This window comes from Bactrocera oleae, chromosome 6 (assembly GCF_042242935.1).
Source record: "Bactrocera oleae isolate idBacOlea1 chromosome 6, idBacOlea1, whole genome shotgun sequence".
Lineage (NCBI taxonomy): Eukaryota > Metazoa > Arthropoda > Insecta > Diptera > Tephritidae > Bactrocera > Bactrocera oleae.
Genome location: NC_091540.1, coordinates 74120032 through 74137620, shown reverse-complemented (window position 1 = coordinate 74137620; position 17589 = coordinate 74120032). Strand labels below are relative to the sequence as shown.

General features: G+C 34.0%; 1 protein-coding gene and 1 long non-coding RNA gene across 18 annotated transcripts in view; both read left to right on the top strand.

Annotated features, from left to right (window-relative positions):
* The window catches only part of Rbfox1 (RNA-binding Fox protein 1), a 101296-nt gene that overhangs the window by 33358 nt on the left and 50349 nt on the right, over positions 1-17589 (top strand). The window lies entirely within an intron of this gene.
* On the top strand, positions 12884-14088 carry LOC118681091 (uncharacterized). 2 transcript variants are annotated; one of them, XR_004976690.2, is made up of 3 exons: positions 12884-13108; positions 13183-13376; positions 13434-14088. It is a non-coding gene; the product is annotated as an uncharacterized lncRNA (long non-coding RNA). The 2 variants fall into 2 exon arrangements; XR_011396879.1 differs by having other exon boundaries at positions 12885-13103.

Genomic DNA, 17589 nt, shown 5'->3' with positions numbered 1-17589 from the left:
TTGAATCACAAATACCGGATTGAAATAAAAATTAATCCCCTTTAACTAAAAATTAAATAAATAATTTTTTTTTTTAGAATTCAATATTATCCTAAAATCCCCCTAAAGTTTGGCTAATTATCTTCAATAAGATTCAAGTATTAGATAATACTATGATCGGCATTGCTCCTCTCGCAATATGTTGCAAAAGTGTTCACTTAGTACAAGTACCTTGTTCCATAATATTTAATTGAATATGTAAAACCTTCTTAATAACACCAGTCCAATGATAAAATTATTTACTCTGCATTCTATTGTAGATAAGTACTGTCAGTAAAGAAACGGAGAGTTGAGCATTTAATATAGAAACTCGCACACGTTTATGGAAATGTTCCTTCGTCTCATTTAGTAAAAACAAAATACTTCCTTATGTAAACAAAAAAAAATTAGGAATTTAAAACAAACATTATTAAAAATTGAATTGGTACTACACATTTTTGCTTACTTGGTTGGTGCTTAGAATAATCACGAAACTCAATTCAACAAGTAAGGAAGGGCTAAGTTCGGATGTAACCGAACATTTTATACTCTCGCAAAGTCAAATGGTATACTCGTTTGAGATTTCTTTGTGGATTGACTGATATTTTCGGTAGAAGGTCAACTATAGGCACTGGGGTCCACATATTTAGTACTTAGGGGTTTGAACAGTTTTGGTTCGATTTAGACAATTTTTGGCCGCAGGGTGGCATACTTTAATTGCATTATTCACGCAGATTTCAAGATATGGGTTTTCACCTAAAAGTGGGCTGTGCCACGCCCACTGACTAATTTTGAACGCGGTTCCTATAAAGCCAATTTATACCATCTCAGAGATAAGATTTAATGTCTCTGGCGTGTTTAGTGCTTGATTTATCGCGCTTTTAGTAGTTTTTAACAGTACCGTTATATGGGGAGTGGGCGGAGTTGCCACCCGATTTCAACTATTTTCACACCGTCAATAGAAGTGCTAAAAACATTTGCTTCTAGTGAATTTTGTTATTATAGCATTAGCGGTTTAGGAGATATGCACATTAAACCTATTAGAGGGGGGACCACGCCCACTTTTTAAAAAAAAAGTTTTAACTGCAGATGCCCCTCCGTATTGTGATCCTGTGTACCAAATAACAGTCTTGTATCTTATTGCGGAGCTTAGTTATGGCAAGTTATTTGTTTTTGATTAATGGCGTTTTGTGCGCGTGGCAGTAGTCCGATTACGCCCATCTGCAATACCAACCGTCTCACGGTACCAAGAAGCATGTCTACCAAGTTTCATAAAGATATCTCAATTTTTACTCAAGTTAGAGCTTGCACGGACGGACGGACGGACAGACAGTCACCCGGATTTCAACTCGTCTCTTCATCCTGATCATTTATATATACATAACCCTATATCTAACTCGATTAGTTTTAGGTGATACAAACAACCATTAGGTGAACAAAACTATTATACTCTGTAGCAACAGGTTGCGAGAGTATAAAAATAATCAAAGGCAAAATGTGCGAATAAGTTATTTTCCTTTAATTGATTCTATTTAACATATATTACAATTGCATTAGGATGAAAGTAAATGCGTCTTTGGTCAGTCTAAAACGCTTCCAGAATCTGTAAATAAATTAAAATACTCATTTAAACGGTATAAATATGAATGTTCTTACGCTGGTAGACATGTTTCATGGTACCGTGAGACGGTTGGTATTGCAGATGGGCGTAATCGGACCACTGCCACGCCCACAAAACGCCATTAATCAAAAACAAATAACTTGCCATAACTAAGCTCCGCAATAAGATACAAGACTGTTATTTGGTACACAGGATCACATTAGGGAGGGGCATCTGCAGTTAAAATTTTTTTTTAAAAAGTGGGCGTGGTCCCGCCTCTAATAGGTTTAATGTGCATATCTCCTAAACCGCTAATGCTATAATAACAAAATTCACTGGAAGCAAATGTTTTTAGCACTTCTATTGACGGTGTGAAAATAGTTGAAATCGGGTGGCAACTCCGCCCACTCCCCATATAACGGTACTGTTAAAAACTACTAAAAGCGCGATAAATCAAGCACTAAACACGCCAGAGACATTATATTTTATCTCTGAGATGGTATAAGATGACTTTATAGGAACCGCGTTCAAAATTAGACAGTGGGCGTGGCACAGCCCACTTTTAGGTGAAAACCCATATCTTGAGATCTGCTTAACCGATTTCAACCAAATTCGGTGCGTAACGTTCTTTTCATGTTTCTATGTCATAGTGCGAAAATGGGCGAAATCGGATTACAACCACGCCTATTTTCCATATGACACCATTTTAAATACCACTTGATTCTTTCACTTTCCACTATGCAAATCAAGCAACAATGATTATATCGGCGTAAAACTTTGCGTGAATAATGCGATTAAAGTATGCCAGCTTGTGACCAAAAATTTTCTAAATCGAACCAAAACTGTTCAAGCCCCTAGGTACTAAATATGTGGACCCCAGTGCCTATAGTTGACCTTCTACCGAAAATATCAGTCAATCCACAAAGAAATCTCAAACGAGTATACCATTTGACTTTGCGAGAGTATAAAATGTTCGGTTACATCCGAACTTAGCCCTTCCTTACTTGTTTGTTTTGATTTGTTTTCGGTTTTCATGTTATTCGTAAATGTCATTAAAAGAAACACCAGGGATGTTATTGCATAAAATTTCTTTTCGTTTCTTATCGAGTGCGGCGTATAAATCAAAACTAATAAATTTTTTTATTTATTCACTTTTTCGCAAAAAATAAGCTATTTGTATTGTTTATATTTCTCATTTCATATCCTTTAGTAGTTTAATTGTCTGTCATTCTTTACATTTTTTTTGAGCTCGCAAGATTAATGAAACTTCAACTGAAATTGGTTGTAATTCGTATTGTCTAATCAGTGTTTAGTTGTTATAAAGTTAGATTGCCTTAGTTTAACCGTAAAGCGTAATAGAAGTATAAAAATAATTCTTTAAAACTTAAAAATTTAATGAATCAGAGAGAGAATTAAAATCAAATGTTGATCCATTAAGCTCCGTTTAATTTTTATTGAATTGTTATACTCTTGCAACATGCTGCTTCAGAGTATAATAGTTTTGTTCACCTAGTTGTTTGTATCACCTAAAACTAATCGAGTTAGATATAGGGTTATATATATTATATATATATAAATTATCAGGAAGAGACGAGTTGAAATCCGGGTGACTGTCTGTCCGTCCGTCCGTCTATGCAAGCTGTAACTTGAGTAAAAATTGAGATACTTTATGAAACTTGGTATCGTAAAACGGTTAGTATTGCAGATGAGCGTAATCGGACCATTGCCACGCCCACAAAACGTCATCAATAAAAAACAAATAAATTGCCATAACTAAGCTCCACATTAAGATACAAGACTGTTATTTGGTATATAGGATCACATTAGGGAAAAGCATCTGCAGTCTAAAATTTTTTAAAAAATTTAACGGTACTGTTAACAACTACTAAAAGCGCGTAAATCAAACACTAAACTCGCCAGAGACATTAAATTTGATCTCTGGGATGGTATGAGATGATTTTATAGGAACCGCGTTAAAAATTAGACAGTGGACGTGGTACCGCCCTCTTTTAGGTGAAAACCCATATCTTTTGATATGCATAACCGATTTCAGCCAAATTCGGTACATAACATTTTTATCATTCTTCTATGCTACAGTGAGTAAATGAAAGAAACCGGATTACAACCACGCCTACTTCCCATATAAGCACCAATGAATGTATCGGGATAAAACTTTGCATGAATAGCGCCTTTGAGTTGTGCGACCTTATTACAAAAAATTGTCTAAATCCGACTTAAACTATTCAACCTCCCATATATTGAATATGTGGACCCCAGTTCCTACAGCGAACATTATCGGTCAAACTGTGAGATATGTCATAGAAATTCGAACATAATCCTTTTCTGATAATAATATGCCTGTATGTCAAAAATGGGTTGTATCGGGTCAATTATTCCTTTAGCCCCATATACCTAATGGAATGATTTTCTAACAAACCGTATGCACCTGACGGTATTTCCCCGAACTTAGCCCTACCTTGCTTGTCATATTTAACTTACAACTACTGCCATTGTTACAAGAGCTTACCTCAATTTCGTTTATCCGGCATTCCTATGTGGTAAGTAGGTTTTGGTAGCTTTAGGAATATTTTGACTTTGACTTTAAAAATAAAGGTGCAAAATGCATAGTTCTGAGGTTGAGGCATATGGATACGTTGTATGTGCACAACAAACCGACAATTTAAATACTTATTTTCTGGCTACTTCCATTTCCGCTTAAGTATAGTCAACAGCAACTTGTCTAACATACAATTGAGGAAACGACATCAAGTGGCACAAGAAAGTTCACTTAAAGTGGCAAGTTATTTAGTTTGCTGCCTTTGCACTTGGAAGGGGTGCACGTTGCTCGACACGTTGTGTTGTTAACTGTACTTAGCTAAGTGTCATTTGCAATATAGGAAAATATTATGCCTGCAGGGGTAATAAGAGGCTGCAGATCATCTTTGTACATATGTATGTATGTAATTTAGATGAAATTTTATTCGAAAAGATACGTGTCCGTACGAAAAGAGGTTTGCTGTAAGATCTCAAACTAAAAACTGTGTACAATTTCTATTCTAATTTAACTCGCCGGGATATTGTAAAAGTGTAGTAGTATAGTAATATATTGAAAATTATTTTATACATATATAGCAGATCGTTTTTCATATGCAATCAGAGTTTAAAATAATGCAATAAAAATAATTTAATTAACATTTGAATTAAATTGCTTTGTTTTATAATCCCAAATACGGGATAATTTGAGTCAAAAGCAATAGACAGCCATATTAAATGTTGCCCATCAAACTATTTCAGACCGTTTGAAAGCTATGAAAAAGTTCCAAATGTGTGAAAAATGAGCGGCGGAGTTGAATGAAATCAGTTTTCCTTTGAATTGTCACTGGCGATGAAAAATGGATTTATTTTAAGAAACCGAAACGGAGAAAATCATGGGTTAATTCGGGTCAATCAACATCGACTGCAAAAACAGATTGATTCAGTAAGAAGACAATGGTCTTTGTTTTGTGGGATCAGAAGGGTGTGGTATATCATGAGCTTCTAAAGCCTGTTGAAACTGTTAATACTAATCGCTACAGACAGCAAATGATCAATTTGAACCATGTATTGATCGAAAAACGACTTGAATGGCCCAAAAGACACGCCAAAGTATTTTTTTTACACGACAATGCACCTGCACGCAAAGTAAAATCGGTTTAGGATGCAATTAAAATACTTAGCTGGGAGTCCCAGCCGCCGTATTCAAAAGACTTGGCCCCTTCCGATTACCATTGGTTTTTATCGATAGGACACGCATTGGCTGAGCAGTTATTCGACTCCTATGAATAAGTCGAAAATTGGGTGTCTGATTGATTTCTATTGGTATGGTATCCAGAAATTGCCAGAAAGGTGGTCAAAATGTGTAAAAAGCAATGGTCAATACTTTGAATAAATTGTTTTTACTTTCCCTTTCGAAATTAGTATTTCATTTTCAGAGAAAACGTTCATTTCATACCTGGTATATATAGTTGTAAATTTACATAATTTTTCAATCCCGTAAGGTGCCATAACTCGAATTCTCATATTAGGTTAATGTAAATAATGTGTTATGGGCAAATAATTCTTCCAGTCGTAGAAGACTCAACTCATCTTATCTATAAACCCAAATAATAAGATTATTTGTAATTACTAATATCATTTTACCACCGTCGTTTCAAATAGCAAAATATTTTGATTATTTAATCATCAATTTCGGAAGACGATGAAAAAACTACTATTTGTTTACAAATTGTTAATATTACAAACACAAAAGTATTTATAATTTATGCAGCTTTAATATAAAGCCCTCAAAAATACATACATACATATCTAAATGAAACGCATTTCAGGAGCACAGTGCTTTCTAGTGATTGACTGTCCCAAATCAGCGCATGCGTGGCTTCGTTGTTTTTTAATGCTCCGTGGCATAATATTCTTTGTTACTTTAAAAAACAAGCCATTATTTATGTTGTAGTCATCCGGTCACTGGAGGGACCCATTTACCTATATAAGAAAAACTGACAAAAACTTGATTTGTTCTAATATCTTACGAATTACAAAATGACGCCTTCTAAGTTGAACAACGAATAATAACAAAAACTAAATAAATATTTGAATACCTTATTATTTTTACGAAACAAAAAGCACAGAGCGTAACGTTATATGCTATTAGTCTAAATTTTTACAGAGCCATATCAAATATATATATATATATATATAGAAAGGCAAAGCGAATTCGAAATGAAGAAACATAGGACATTGTGTTAGTTTAAAAGTTTGCTTTAAAATTTAATGGCAGGTAACGATTGAGGAGAAAATATTATTGTAATTTACCTAATGGTTGGTTGTTACTTCGCTAAATAACAGATATAGTTATGCTACGACTAGTCGAACTAATAATCTTGATTTAGTCGAACGCACCAAGAAAACTCATGTCAACTATGGCAATTTGTTTTCTTAAAAAATGCCTTTTTATGCCTTTTTCGAACAACTTCTCTGTCTGGAACAACGATGTGAATCCAATGCCAATCAATTATGATTCATACTGACACTTAACGTTAATCATAATACATGCATCGCCACTTCTTTATATACTTTAAGTATTCATGTAAGTATTTTATTGTAATATTATACTATGTTTGGCTGCTGCTACCGGAATTCAAAACAGGAACTGACAGTGGTGGCTGAGGCACATAAAAACCCAACTTGGTTCCCTTTAGTTTCTAGAAGGCGATTTTTAGCACGAATTGCTTATTTTACCGTCTACGGTTGCTGGCACGGGTGTGTTGTTATTTTTATGCAGCAATCATCAAAAGTATATTACAAGTTAATGCAGTCTGAACACGCAAAGGGTTAACCGTGCGTACATAGGACAAGGGTCGTTGCAGAAGCTGAAGCTGTGGCTCGGTTGAAACGTTTTGTACTACAAATATGAAAAAGCCAATGATGGGTAATTTATGCGCTCTATAACATGCAACGATCAAAAAAGCCTCTAAGATTTACAAACAGAAGAACTTTTGATGTTAAGCTTGTTGTTTTTCATCAGGCAAAAATTTCCAAAAAAAAATAATTGTGGGCTTTTGATTCTTTGAAGTTTGAAAGTAAGTGTACGTATGAAATACCTTGGATGTATTTTAAGCATATAGCATGATAACTCGGAATTAGTGAACCGTTCAAAGGTTGGAAATTATAAAATTGATTTTCGTCACAAATACTATTACATTTTATTAAAAAATTTCAATATCAGACCAGATTTTTTCTAATGTAGATATTATATGTATTTTAAAGTTATGTTGTCCAATGTTATATTATTAAAATAATAATAACGTTATTAACGTGTATCTGAGTGGATCAGACGCCGATTCTCAATTACTTAAATCTAAGCCACTTGACTTACATAATTAAAATGTTAATGAAATTCGAAAAAGAAGAACAATTATATTTGCAATTAATGAATTAAATGAATAAATAAAAGGAAATCTAAATACATATTATAAAAATCTAGGATATTTTTGCATTTTACATCAATTATTTATTTATAATCTCATTTTAGAAGTGTGATATGTTTAAATGATTACAATTGACACTTAAAAGAGTTTCACTATGAGTTTTACCTGTAAAAAATGTGTTGGTTTTTGTTTTATTTTTGTGTGATCTGAAGTTCTAAAAATGTGATAAATACCTTGATAGTCTTTAATCAATTATTATCCCTTCATTATGAATAAAATGCTGAGAAATTTAAACCTGACTAAATAAGCTTTCAAATATGGAGATACCGTAACAACATTAGCACAACAGTGTGGTATAAGTGTGTTGTATAAATTGTGAGCTACAGTTCTGTTTTAAAGAGCAAAGAAATAATTGGAGGAAATGACGTCAGATATTTTCATGTCTTCCAAAACAAACAGAAGAAATAAAGTCGTTATTCCTTTCATTTGATCGAATATTTCTTTCATGACAGCCAAAATATCTGCATCTGAAACAACCTCTTAAATAGGCATATAGAAGGATAGGACAAATTACGGAACATATGACGAGCCCATAATACATGTATGGATTAAGTTACCCCCTAACGCGTAGACTACGTTCATTCAAATATATTCATTTGTGTTTGATTTGTAAACTGGAAAGTGAAAGAATCATGGAATTTAAAATTGTGATATATTGTTTTCACAATGTAACAAAGGATCGTTAGGTTTTGAAGAAATAGGCGTAGGCCATTTTAATGTACATATCTCCTAAACGACTACAGGCAAATCAACCAAATTTGCTCAGAACAATTTTTTTCATTATCCCTTCCGACAATGTGAAAATGGATAAAAGTGCGAAAAATCATTAAATAAATGCGCCAGAGACATACAGTTTTACACCTGACGTGGTACGAGATGGTTTTATACGAGCCGCCGATGTCAATGTTAAATTAGCGTGACACTGCCCACATTTAAGTGAAATCACATATCTCAGGACCTACTGGCCCAATTGATGTACCGAATTCAATACATATAATTTCCTTGATACTCCTATGTCACAGTGCAAAAATGAACGAAATGGACTACAACCATGCTTACTTCCCAAATCACACAACTTTATATTCCATCTGATTCTTTCACTTTTCAGTATACAAATTGAGTACCAATGGTTTGGAACCATTTGCATAACCTTGGATTCAAAAAGAAGCTCGTTATATGGGTGCCACATGAACTAACGCAAAAAACATGATGGACCGAATTTTCATCTGCGAATCGCTGCTGAATCGCAACAAAATCTACCCGTTTCTGAAGCGGATTGTGATTGCCGATGGAAAATGGGTCTCTTACGACAACATCGAGCGCAAACGGTCGTGGTCAAAGCTCGCGAAATCGGCCCAGACGGTGGCCAAGACCGGATTGACGGCCGGGAAGGTTTTGCTGTGTGTTTGGTGGGATTGGCAAGGAATCATCTTTTACGAGCTGCTCCCCTATGGCCAAACGCTCAATTCGGCCTTCTACTGCCAACAACTGGACCGCTTGAAGGCAGCACTCATCCAGAAGAGGACATCTTTGATCAACAGAGGCCTAATGGTGTTCCATCAGGACAACGCCAGGCCACACACGTCTTTAGTGACGCGCCAGAAGCTCCGAGAGCTCGAATGGGAGGTCCTAATGCACCCATCTTATAGTCCGGCCCTGGCACCAAGTAATTACCATCTTTTCCTGTCCATGGCGAACGCGCTTAATGGTAAGAAGTTGGCCTCAAGAGAGGCCTGTGAAAATTGGCTCTCCGAGTTTTTTGCCAATAGGGGCGCAGCCTTCTACGAGAGGGGTATAATGAAGTTGGCATCTCGTTGGCAACAAGTTTACGAACAAAACGGAGCATATTTGACTCGGACAAATGTACACAAAGTTATCATCTTTTGAAAAATCAATAAAAAACCGACCATATATTAGTCAGGTGTGTCATTGACTTCAACATTATCCACAGAAGAATTGATGAAAAAATTGCCTTTTTTACAATATGTTTTTAATCTTATCAACGGCGACGTTTTGTTCACGTATTTTTTAAATAATATTCGCAAACATATTAAAAGGCCACAAGCATCGATAGTAATATTAAAGTGATGAATTTGATCTTCCGAGCGCGACTATTTTTAATACACTTTTATTAGCTTGTGTTGTATGTATGTAATGGAATTTTAGAGCTGAAACTTGAACCTTTGCAGACGTGTCAAGAACCGATGACAATGCAATAATTTGATAACAGTTTCCCATTACTTTAAAGGTGGGCGTAACCCCGCCCCTAAATGGTTTAATGTATATATTATATCTTCCAAATCGCTAAAGCTAACTCTACCAAATTTGCTGAGAGGAAGTCCTTTTAGCTCTAGCTAATAACCACGCCCACTGCCTATATAGTTATGGTTAAATGTTAAAATATATTAAAAGTGCGATAACTGACGAAATAAAGGCGCCATAAGCATTAATTTTCAGAAATAAGATGGTAGGGAAGAGTTTTATAGTAGGAAGTTTAAAAATTACTTTAAAGGGTGTTTTTTCAAGTTTTTTTCAAACTATAATATATCTTTTTCAAAATTAAGAAGCTATTTTGCCAACAGATAAAAGTATTTCTTTAAATATGATTGAAAGCCTATTCAAATATTTTTCCGAAATATTTTGCAACTATTTTCAATGAAACACAATCACAATAAACGGATAACTTAATTTTTTTTCATGAATTAACAAAACTTTTTACCTTTCTGTTCACAATTTACAGGCTATTTTACGGGTTTTCTTTGTTGCCTCTTATCGAAAAAAGTAACGATAAAAACTTGGCGTAATCTCTTTAATACTTGGTTGCAATTGCGGTTGGTTTCAAAAGCATACAATATGTTCGAAAATTTTAATTTTATCGCCTATTTTTTGGCATATAATATGCAAATGTACGAGTATATGCAAATACTTATGTTTAATATTGTCCGAGTTCGGCAATTCAAAGCAATAGGCAAGACTAACTTTATAACTACATTTTTAGTTTCACTAGCAAAGGGTATAGTGCCATAAAATCGGTCTGAATACTAAAAATACACACATAAGAATTAGATTTTCAATTACATCGCCTCTTTTCTGTTTCTCGCTGGTTCACTTGCTCCAATGATGCAAGTATTAACGAACAAGGGTATAGAAAGAATGAAAGCGGACGGTTGCCATATTTTGACAGTGAGAAATTGTTTAGATTGTCTGCTTACGATGCGTGTCACGCACATCCTGGCGTTGGTGATGAAGTAAAATATTTTATTTTGTCTCTCTATTCCATACCTATTTAAGGTGTTCGCATCGTTATCCACTTTAGGCCCCAACCATGTGAGCATACATACATATACTACATTACCTATGTATAATATTTATACGCCCGCGTTAACATCTTTACAACTAATTTCTTACTTGTGCCGACATTATATTCATTTTCAGCAAGCAATGAATTACGTCGGTGCGGTCGTATGCGGTTGTGTCATATGCGAGTATGTTGACAGTGCTTCGTCCTCCGTTTGCGATGTGCTGGCGATAGGCATAAAATACTAATTTATTTGTTTACAGATATTCCATTACTGTATTACGTCTATTTTCATATTTCCTACTTTTTTGAAGCATTAATTTTTTTTTGTGTTCATACGTAAGTACGTAGAAATATTTTGATTCCCTCAAAAACACTAAATTTGAAGTAAATAATGAATGCTAATTTGGAAAGCATTGTGTTTTTATTCTACAGCTTGCAAGCTTGCCATCCTTTCGTTTGCCATTTACTATAGCATACATAGATAGATTTGCAAACTCTTGAAGAACAAGAACTAAGACTACTACTTCAGTTAGTGAACGACGCAAAACCATGTACCGTATATGTAGCTGACATGACCTATCTTAAGAGAGCGCAATATAAATGAAAGCTCAGGAGCGCCTTTACCGTCCGTAATGTATTTCCGTAAAAACGAGTCAGCTGATTGATCTCTTACAACGCAGGTTTTTCCAGGCTCGATATTTTGTAGTTCTTTGTATCACCTAAAACTAATCGCAATAGATATGGAGTTATATGTATATAAAAGATGACGAGGCGAGTTAAAATCTGGATCACTCTCTGTCCGTCTTTTAGCATTTCTTAATACATTGTGAAAATGGGTAAAATCAGATAATATCCACGCCCACTCCTTATGTTAAAAATACTAAAATCACCATAACTCACTGAATAAAACACAAGCATTAAATTTTACAACCAGGATAGCGGGGAAGGGTTTTATGGGAGTATATGTGAAAATTTGCCAATGGGGCAATAGAACAATTGAAACATCTGTGAAGTTATCAAAGTAAAACTTTGCACAAATAGTACCGTCAAGGTGTTCAATCTTAAGCCCTGAAATTGTCGAAATCGGAATATTACTTTTTAAGGAAGCAGACACCAAATATGTGAAGACCAGTGCATATGGCTGATTTTTTACCGAACATATCGGTCACTCTAGTTCAAGTTTTGAAAGTCGGGAAAAATTGGGTCAGGACTTCCTTAAGCCCCCCATATACCTAATATAAATATTTTCAAACTTCCGGTTGACTTTATATCGGTCAATATGTAAGAAATCTTAATGAAGTTCCAAAAAAATCTCTTTCTGATAATATTGTATCTTCTTGCCTGTGTTTGTAAATAATAGATGCAATATTTCCTATTTGCGAGAGTATAAAATGTTCGAACTCAAACCTTCCTCAATTGTTAATAATTGAATATAAGTTTTTAGGTTTTTCTTTATGAAAAATTATAACTAAAAAGCTAGATGTGTGCAAATCCATGTATACAAATTGAGATATGGCAACATTGCTCAAATGTGATCAAAAGAGAACAACTGATTTCTACGTCGGTCGGTCACTTATTCCAGCATAAGAATACTGGAATAGACTTATGATTCAGATAGTGACCGACGAGCCGCCCTTCAGTAGTGACAACGTAGTTGCTGTTGTGCTCTTTTGACAAGCAGAGGCAAATACTAAAAATATACACGATCAGTAGCCGGTGTACGGTGTATATACATACATATGTATGTACTTATGTATATATACATATGAGTTCTTTTTAAGAATCTCATGCTTCATGTTGGTTGGCAGCGCTCCATCTTGAAAAGTCGTGTTTTTTATTGAACGAGAGCCTAATGTAATGCTTCAGTTCTCTCATTTCCGCTCATTTCACAAACACAAAAAGTGAACCTTCATTTAGTTCGACTCTTCTTAATCAGTTTAAATTGACACTCGAGGTCAAATTAATTGATATTTTATTTTGTTCATATTTTCACATTACATTCATGTACATATGTGTAGGTTGTATCGTATTATTATCTCCCTTCAGTTGCATCTAGAAACAAATCAGTATTTAAATTAAAAACATAATAAGAGGGTAGAAAAATCAATGTAACGTAAAACATATTTAGAAGCTTGTTCGGTCAAGAAATCAACATATATGAGTAAAGTAAAAAAAAAATATTATAAAAATTTGAATGTAATTTGAAAAAAAGAAACGTATTATACTTTCTCAATATTTAGTGTCTTCGGTATTAGTGGCATGACTCGCCTTTTAATTATTGCTCACTGATATTAAAGTGGATTGAAATCTAGACTCTGGGCGGGCGAATTCAGCAGCGGAATTTTCTGGTTTCGAAGACACTGAATCACAGACCTTGACTTGTGGCAGGGCGCATTATACTATTGGAAAACTGCGGTGGTGTACACAGATAATGGTAAGTCTTCCAAAAACGGTACGAGATGATTTTCAATCAAGTTTTGGTATGTTACAGAATCTAACTTGCCCGTTATCTGCACAATAGGACCTGCTTCGTAAAGCAACCCCACATCATAGCACTTCCCCTCATCGAACTTAAGTTATTTGGGGGGCGTGGTACATAAGTTCTCCCATCAGGCGCGGGAATGTAGATTCGTCGCTGCAAACTACAGGATTTCAGAAGAAACGAGGAGAATCCGTATGCAATCTGACAAATTCCAATCGTACCTTTCGATTATTGTGTGAAATTTTGGCTTTTTCAAACTTTGGCATCCCCGAAGGTTATTTTCCAAAAGTCGCTGTCGGAATCTTCTCTTTTTCTGGTCATTTTGCGTCTAGATCTCTTTTTATTTGCAAATCCTCCTCCACGAACTTCTAATGCAACGAGCAATTTCACTATTATTTTTCCCGTCCTGGAACATGTTCCATATTAGACGCCTTTGCCTCTTCACTGGAGCTCTTGCAACGTCCCATGTTATTGATGTCTATTCAAAATTTGACTTACAGCTAATATCGGAGAAAAATTACAACCCTAAACGCAAACGAATTACGAAAAACTTTTCTGATGTCAGGATGTGCTAATTTAAATGCCAGTTTGAAACGGACCTTTTAATTTTCTACAATCCGTGATTTGTATTAGCAAAAAAAAAAACAAATTATTAATATAACAAATAAAAAAAATTCCTAATTTACAGTTATTTTGCAAGCTGGTGTATATTTATTATACCTTGAACAGGGTATCTGAAGTTTGTAACACCCAGAAGGAAACGTCGGAGACCCTATAAAATATATACATAAATGATCAGCATGATGAGCTGAGTTGATTTAGCCTTGTCCGTCTGTCTGTATATATACAAACTAGTCCCTCAGCTTTTAAGCTATCGATCTGAAATTTTGCACCTGTCCTTTTCTCAGGCATAATATAGTATATAGCTGCCATACAAACTGAACAAACGGAATCAAGTAATTGTATTTAAGGCATTAATGTAATCTCCGAAGAAATCGCCATATTAACTGAATGATCGGAATAAAGCGCTTGCATGGAAAACTTTTATTTCACCAAGTATCATCACGAAATTAGATCATAATCTATCATTCTATTGTGAAGCATATTATATTATATTCGGTTGCACCGAAGTTAATGTTTTTTTGTGTTTGAAAATTCCATTTGTGTCTAATTGCAATTATTATTGGACAAAATATATAAATATATCACCTCAATCGTAACCTGCCATTAAATTTTAAACTTACACAATATCCTATGTTTCTCTGAACTTCATTTCGAATTCGCTTCGCCTTTCTATATACTTATATATTTTAGATATGTACATACATACGAGTATGTACATACATCTACATAGCTCTGTAAAATTTTCGACTAATATAGTATTTAGTACAAAAACAAACAAGAGAAATACACTTTCATTATAGTGTTTTGAAATCAATACATAAAATTGAATATAGTTGCGAATGCTGCAGGAATAATGACTATAAAAGAAAGAACAAGAGCAATGAGTTGGTGCACCTGATATACCGTAAGTGTATTTCGAAGTGAAATTACAAAAGAGACTAAAGCGATAGAAGAAAATATGGTATATAACAACATCCCACTTGCTGGCATTCGAACTACATACTACATATTCCAAGAACCGCTGTGCTCTAAAAATAATCGCACCAAGAATAAGTTGGCAAAGGAAATTACATACATACCATGTACAACAAAAGTTGAAGAATTGTAGGGGAAGGAATTCAAGAAAAAAACTTTCAAAAAGAAGCTCCCAATTTACAGGAACATTCGCTCCACATGAGTAACTTGTTTTTTATTCTACTTGTATCTTCTTTTTAACAGCAGATATATTTTTGCATATTGTGCATACAGTACTGGGCATTAAAAACCAGGTAGTAGTACCTACTTTAAGTTTGAGTAAGTCCGCTATTCCTAATTGGATTAGCATGCAATTTTTGCGATATTACAATTTTAATGAATTTTCTGATCAATATTCTAGAGTATTTCGAATTTTTATAATACGTTTTTAATTATTCGCTTCGAAAGATATCACAAATTCAAAAATGTAATTCGCTAGTCTGCTAGTTATAAATAAATATAGTAGTTTAAAAAAAAAAAAAAACATTTTAAAGCACTTCAAACTAAGCAGTGAAAAATAATTCTAATATAAACTTGTATTATTGTGAGAAAAGTGGGGTATGCTGGATATACGAAAAATATGACACAAAGTACCCTAACCCAAAATGATTATTTAAAATGTGAATATGAAAATTAAAATGAGGCTAAAAATTTTAGATGACATAACTTCTCAAAGTCCCAATGAGGAAGAAGCAGTGGAAACATCTAGGCACTTTCTCCTCTAACTCATTTGGGACCGAGGAACAGTTCTTAATGTTGTAGTAGGAATATGAAAACTAGCGTGGATATCTATACGTTAGTAGCGGTGATCCATCCCACAGTTTTAAGATTTAAGTATTTTCCGTAGTAATTTCACAACCCAAAAGAAGGCCAAATGGTCAACACATGTGGCGCAGCTGTGAAGAATCTTTGTGTTTTCTGCTAACACGTTCTTCCATTTATAATCGTTTTTGAAACAGTCGTAAATGTATGTCGTATTGAAATGTATAAATATTTGCAGTCTTCCATAATAAGACACCCATTCGATATTATGGTACCGAATGTTATACTTTATAGAGTTCCTCAAAAGCATCAGCAAATAGTTAGATGAAAGCAAACATACATATAACAAGGAAGAGCTATGTTCGGGTGTAATCGAACATTTTATACTGTCGAGTTCAAAGCCAGAGAAATACTTTCAAGTGTTGGCAAAACTTTATACTAAAACTTTGGCATACAAATTCAACATTCATTCTTTGACGAAACCGTGAATGGAATAGGTGCTATCTTTTTTAACTTATATACATATATTATATATACAGTGTATCACAAAAATAAGTATGCACTATGTATGTCAAAAAAGTCATATCATGTCATTCACATTTTCCGTTATTAAGAACCGCTTGATTTTCTCAGTAAAAACCAAAAATCAAGTCACATAAATATGTATGCAATTTACCATTTCAGTATGTTTTCGACTGGCACACAGTATTTGTGGATAAAATGATCCGAAACTCTTTGATTCGAGAGAGCGCTGTCAAAGTCCACATATTTTATAACATTTGACAGTGGTGCCACTAAGGAACGAAATAAGTTTTAAGATTTTTTAATGTATTTTTTGGGTATTTTTCGGTTTCCATTTTACAGAAAAATATACATAATTAAAATTAGTTTAACAAGCTAGATACTTATGTACATGTATATTTTAATCACAAAAGTTTTTCAAAATTAACGTTTAAAACTAAATTTAACAAAATATTTTATTATTTCAAAACACTTACAAGTTTTAAATAACCTTATGAACCTTATTTCTTTTTTATATACTCAATAAACAAATATTTTTTTGATAATTTATTCGGAAGTCAAAGTTTACATGACATTTGCTGGGAATTCTAACCAAAATATGTATATACATACGTTGACAATTGGTACTGCTAAGCAAAACAATGCTCTTCGACAAAATACCCGCTCTTTCTTAAAAACTATATTAAATCTCTTTAAATAAAGATTAGAAATATACGTAAAAGTCACCAAAATATCTGATCTCACAAATTACCCACTGATTTTGCAATTTATTTCTGCGGGATTCTTAGTGGTAGTTCATTGTTTTGCTTGTCATCTGTTCAGTAGCTCATGAACTCGTGGTTTACTTTGGCAGCACTGAAAGTTCATGAGCTCTCTCAGAAGGCAAGGAGAGGAGTTTCGGATCATTTTATCTATGATTTGTTCGCTTCAAAATCATTAAATAGTTATTTTTTGTTTAATATATAATATTAAGATTTACAAGTTTTAATAAAGTTTTGCCAGGAATTTAATTTAAATTTTGATCATGGCGCCGCGCGGAAGAGAGTAGATTTAAAAGATGTTATAATAATACTACATAAAGAACAAAAAAGTCAGAGGCAAATTGGAAAAATAACAGATAAAAGTAGGTAAACTATTCAAAAAATAATAGAACAATATAAAAAAGAGGAAATTACAAAAAATAAGGAAAGATCTGGGCGGCCAAAAATGTTTGATGCAAACAAGCGGCGTATTTTAACAAGCA